Here is a 6,000-nt window from a genome sequence, read left to right on the forward strand (position 1 = left end):
TCTTATTTAAAAGCCGATAATCAATACAAGGTCTCAAAGATCCGTCCTTTTTTGCCACAAAAAAGAATCCCGCACCAAGAGGGGAAGAAGACGGACGAATATGTCCTTTTTCCAGAGACTCCTTGATATATGAACGCATAGCGGTATGTTCAGGTACCGACAGATTAAACAGTCTTCCCTTAGGAAATTTACTGCCTGGGATCAAATCTATAGCACAGTCACAGTCCCTATGAGGAGGCAGTGCACTGGACTCAGACTCACTGAAGACATCCTGATAATCAGACAAATACTCCGGAACTTCCGAAGGCGTAGAAGAAGCAATAGACACAGGCAGGGAATCCTCATGAATACCACGACAGCCCCAACTTGAGACTGACATAGCCTTCCAGTCCAGGACTGGATTATGGGTCTGTAACCATGGCAGCCCTAAAACGACCAAATCATGCATTTTATGTAAAACCAGGAAACGTATCACCTCGCGGTGTTCAGGAGTCATGCACATGGTAACCTGAGTCCAATACTGCGGTTTATTTGCTGCCAATGGTGTAGCATCAATACCCCTAAGAGGAATAGGATTTTCTAATGGTTCAAGAGTAAATCCACAGCGCTTAGCAAATGAGAGATCCATGAGACTCAGGGCAGCACCTGAATCTACAAACGCCATGACAGGATAAGATGACAGTGAGCAAATCAAAGTTACAGACAGAATAAATTTAGGTTGCAAATTACCAACGGTGACAGGACTAACAACCTTAGCTATACGTTTAGAGCATGCTGAGATAACATGTGTAGAATCACCACAGTAGTAGCACAAGCCATTCCGGCGTCTATGAATTTTCCGCTCATTTCTAGTCAGGATTCTATCACATTGCATTAAATCAGGTGTCTGTTCAGACAACACCATGAGGGAATTTGCGGTTTTTCTATCACATTGCACCGAATTAGGTGTCTGTTCAGACAACACCATGAGGGAATTTGCGGTTTTGCGCTCCCGCAACCGCCGGTCAATTTGAATAGCCAGTGCCATAGTATCATTCAGACCTGTGGGAATGGGAAAACCCACCATAACATTCTTAATGGCTTCAGAAAGGCCATTTCTAAAATTAGCGGCCAGTGCACACTCGTTCCAATGTGTCAGCACGGACCATTTCCGAAATTTTTGGCAATACACTTCAGCCTCGTCCTGCCCCTGAGACATAGACAGCAAGGCCTTTTCTGCCTGAATCTCAAGATTGGGTTCCTCATAAAGTAACCCGAGCGCCAGAAAAAACGCATCAAGATCAGCCAATGCCGGATCTCCTGGCGCCAGCGAAAAAGCCCAATCCTGAGGGTCGCCCCGTAAGAACGAAATAACAATTTTTACTTGCTGAGCAGAATCTCCTGATGAACAGGGTCTCAGGGACAAAAACAATTTACAATTATTCACGAAATTCCTAAACTTAAACCTGTCTCCGGAAAACAGTTCAGGAATCGGTATTTTAGGTTCTGACCTAGGATTTCTGATAACATAGTCTTGTATGCCCTGCACACGAGTAGCCAGCTGGTCCACACTTGTAATCAAGGTCTGGACATTCATGTCTGCAGCAAGCATAGCCACTCTGAGGTAAAGGGGAAGGAGAAAAAAAAAAACTCAGAATCTTCTTTCTTATAATCCCTCTTCTGCAATGCATTAAACATTTAATACTGGCCTGGCAAACTGTTATGACCCCAATGGCGAGGGTCTCAGAGGAACGTGGAAGTCTGCAGAATACAAAAATCCAGCTCATAGGGCAGTGGTAACTGGGTTGACCATATATCTACTCCTAACGCCAACACTAGAAGTAGCCGGGGATCATTCCTACGTTGATTCTAGATGACACGCGCCAGCCGGAGAATCTAGCTACCCCTAGTAGAGGAAAACAAAGACCTTTCTTGCCTCCAGAGAAGGGGACCCCAAAGCTGGATAGAAGCCCCCCACAAATAATGACGGTGAGGTAAGAGGAAATGACAAACACAGAAATGAACCAGGTTTAGCACAGAGAGGCCCGCTTACTGATAGCAGAATAAAGAAAGGTAACTTATATGGTCAACAAAAACCCTATCAAAATCCACACTGGAAATTCAAGAACCCCCGAACCGTCTAACGGTCCGGGGGGAGAACACCAGCCCCCTAGAGCTTCCAGCAAAGGTCAGGATATAGATTTGGAACAAGCTGGACAAAAATACAAAACCAAAACAAAAAGCAAAAGGCAGACTTAGCTGATATAACTGGAACCAGGATCAGTAGACAAGAGCACAGCAGACTAGCTCTGATAACTACGTTGCCAGGCATTGAACTGAAGGTCCAGGGAGCTTATATAGCAACACCCCTAACTAACGACCCAGGTGCGGATAAAAGGAATGACAGAAAAACCAGAGTCAAAAAACTAGTAACCACTAGAGGGAGCAAAAAGCAAATTCACAACAGGTTAGGTAGTGAGTCCTCCTAGGAGCTATACGTAGATGGCTCAGTGCTTCTAAAACTGAAAGTAATGTTATGATCTATACTGTGTATAGAAGTCGAAAAGGCAGTAGGCCCTGGCTGAACGGGGCGGTCCTGTAACAGAAAGGAGAGGCAGTAGGTCTGGTGCCGATAGGGCCGGCGGTCCTGCAGATTTAAAGAAGGAGAATGAAAAAGTTAACTTACCTTATAATGTGATTATAGGAAGGTCTTTGGTGGATACAGAGTGTATGTCCTTAAAGACAATGTTAAAGTATTGTTCAGCAATTTTTGCACTTAGTAGAATACCCGGTTGGGTAACAGGAGTTATTTATAGCCTGTAATTTATAATGTTTAATGTTTAACCATGTTTTGCAACGTTCAAGTGTCCTCACCTCCCATAAAGGGAAGCTTGTTCAAGTATACGTATTGTTATTTGCACTCAACAAAAATTGTATGTCTTTTTGCTAAACTTGTATTGTTGTTTTCTTCCCAGTCCCGGAGTACTGTGTTTAACCAGGGGGGAGTGCAGCGCCCCAGAGTCCTGGTCGTTGCAGTACTGTGGCTCCGCCGCTATGGGGAGCTATGGTGCGTCCGATGGCACTGAAGGAGTTCATCTGATCAGGTATCACAGACACCAATACATTTCACAGCCGGGCCTCCGGGGGGAGCTAAGGGTGCTATTCATTAGGCCACTCCCCACCATAGTGGGTAAACTGGGGGTCAGGCAGGAAGTGAGATCAGAAAGCTGACTGGGTTGGAACCAAGCAACACCTTGTGGCAGAGGGTGTTGTAGGGGAAGATACAGTAGGGTCTCTGTCAGGGGTGGGATCCTGACAGAGGCTTGGCAACGAGAACGAACGTAACGGGACCGTGCCTGCTCCGGGTAGCGGCGGTGCCCAAGAAAGGATTAGAAGAGAGATAGATTGTGCTGAGTGAGAAACGGGATCACGCAAAGGAGAAATACCAGTAGGAGTCGTGCTGTAAGACCGAAGCAACATCCTACTGAGGCGCACTACCGGTGGCCGGAACGCCGAGGGAGTAGAATAACATTCAGCTTCAAGCAATACTCCAAACAGCGGCAGGACAGTCAGTCTCAGGCGGGCTGTCTAACTCAAATCACCTATGAAGTCTTGGGAGGCAATTGTGGGAGAGGGGCGTCTCTAGGGTCCCGGAAGAACTCCAGGCCTACCCGTCAAACGGGTGCCGTTCCTACCCGAACCTCAGGGAGGGACGGAGGATTAGCAGAACATCATCTAGTCGAGTTGTGAGGGAACTAAGAAACAGACACAACAGTTGTGGGGTACTTTCCGTAAGCACAGCAGGGAAGGACTACAACACATAGCGCTAGGGGGAAGGCACAGATTTCCTCCTGTGAAGAGAACTCTGGAAGTGTCATTGGACCGGCCGGACTTGTGCAGCCTGGTGAGCCGTATTCTGGACTGAGGACTCAGAGATCTTCAGTAAAGAGGTAAAGAGACTGCAACCTGGTGTCCTCGTTATTTACCGCGACCTGCACCCCACAACTGCACCGTTACAACACCACTTATTGCACCGGACGTCCCCCACTGACAGACAGGGCCACGGACCGGGTCTAGCCACCGTGACAACCCCAGGACTGAGACCTAGAGGCCCGGCTCCGGGTACCCCTAGGCCCTGCGGCGGTGTGGGGGCGCTCCATATACAGTATTCTATAATCCTGTGTATCTGTCCCCAACCAGATCTTTAAGAACTGAAAAATAACTTTTATTATACTCACCAGCGGGGCGGTCCGGTCCGAGGGGTGTCGCTCTTCTAGGTCCGACTCCTCCCAGCTTGCGATGCCATCCTCCTGCTTGCTTCATGTGGATGACGCGTTCTTGATTTTTCCAAAGCATTTGATACCATGCCACACAAGAGGTTGGTACACAAATGAGAATGCTGGGTCTGGGGGGGAAAATGTGTGTAAATGGGTAAGTAACTGGCTTAGTTATAGAAAGCAGAGGGTGGATATAAATGGTATATTCTCTAACTGGGTCGCTGTGACCAGTGGGGTACCGCAGGGGTCGGTGTTGGGACCTACTCTCTTCAACATATTTATTAGCAATCTGGTAGAAGGTTTACACAGTAAAATATCGATATTTGCAGATGATGCAAAACTATGTAAAGCAGTCAATACAAGAAAAAATAGTATTCTGCTACAGATGGATCTGGATAAGTTGGAAACTTGGGCCGAACGGTGGCAGATGCGGTTTAACAATGATAAATGTAAGGTTATACACATGGGAAGAAGGAATCAATATCACCATTACACACTGAACAGGAAACCACTGGGTAATCTGACATGGAGAAGGATTTGGGGAGCCTAGTTAATGATAAACTTACCTGGAGCAGTCAGTGCCAGGCAGCGGCTGCCAAGGCAAACAGGATCATGGGGTGCATTAAAAGAGGTCTGGATACACATAATGAGAGCATTATACTGCCTCTGTACAAATCCCTGGTTAGACCGCACATGGAGTACTGTGTACAGTTTTGGGCACCGGTGCTCAGGAAGGATATAATGGAACTAGAGCGAGTACAAAGGAGGGCAACAAAACTAATAAAGGGGATGGGGCAACTACAATACCCAGAGAGATTAGCAAAATTAGGATTATTTAGTCTAGAAAAAAGACAAGTGAGGGGCGATCTAATAACCATGTATGAGTATATAAGGGGACAATACAAATATCTCTCCAAGGATCTGCTTATACCAAGCAAAGTGACGGTCACAAGGGGGCATTCTCTGCGTCTGGAGGAGAGAAGGTTTTTCCACCAACATAGAAGAGGATTCTTTACTGTTAGGGCAGTGAGAATCTGGAATTCCTTGCCTGAGGAGATGGTAATGGCGAACTCAGTTGGGTTCAAGAGAGGCCTGGATGTCTTCCTGGAGCGTAACACTATTGTATCTTACAGTTATTAGATTCTTTAGAAGGATATAGATCTGGGGATTTATTCTGACGGAAGATAGGCTGAACTGGATGGACAAATGTATTTTTTCAGCCTTGCTAACTCTGTTACTATGTCACTTTCTATGGGCACTGTCATCAGCTTCTTTCTTTTCAAGTGTAACGTAGGCACGCAGGAGAAGTTGAAGCCAGTGCCTGTAGAAGGGCAAAATGCAGCGAAGAAGCAAGGTTAGTGGCAATCTGCACACAACCGAACTTTCATGTGTGGAGCCTGGTATTGTACAGACAGTGAGGAGAGCAATTTACATATTAAGAAAAACTTGGAGGGGTTGTCCGACATAATTTTTTTTGTATGCATGAATAGTACATAGTGATGAGCGAACGTGCTAAAAAAAGGTGTTATCCAGGAACAGAGGTGTATGTAGGGTTTCTACCCGGGGCAAGAATTCATTTTGGTGCCCTCCCTCCAAGGACATATGTGATTTGCACACTTAGGCTACCGTCTCACTATACGATTTACCAACGATCACGACCTGCGATACGACCTGGCCGTGATCGTTGGTAAGTCGTTGTGTGGTCGCTGGGGAGCTGTCACACAGACCGCTCTCCAGCGACCAA

Source organism: Ranitomeya variabilis, chromosome 1, assembly GCF_051348905.1.
Source record: "Ranitomeya variabilis isolate aRanVar5 chromosome 1, aRanVar5.hap1, whole genome shotgun sequence".
NCBI classification, from domain to species: Eukaryota; Metazoa; Chordata; class Amphibia; order Anura; family Dendrobatidae; genus Ranitomeya; species Ranitomeya variabilis.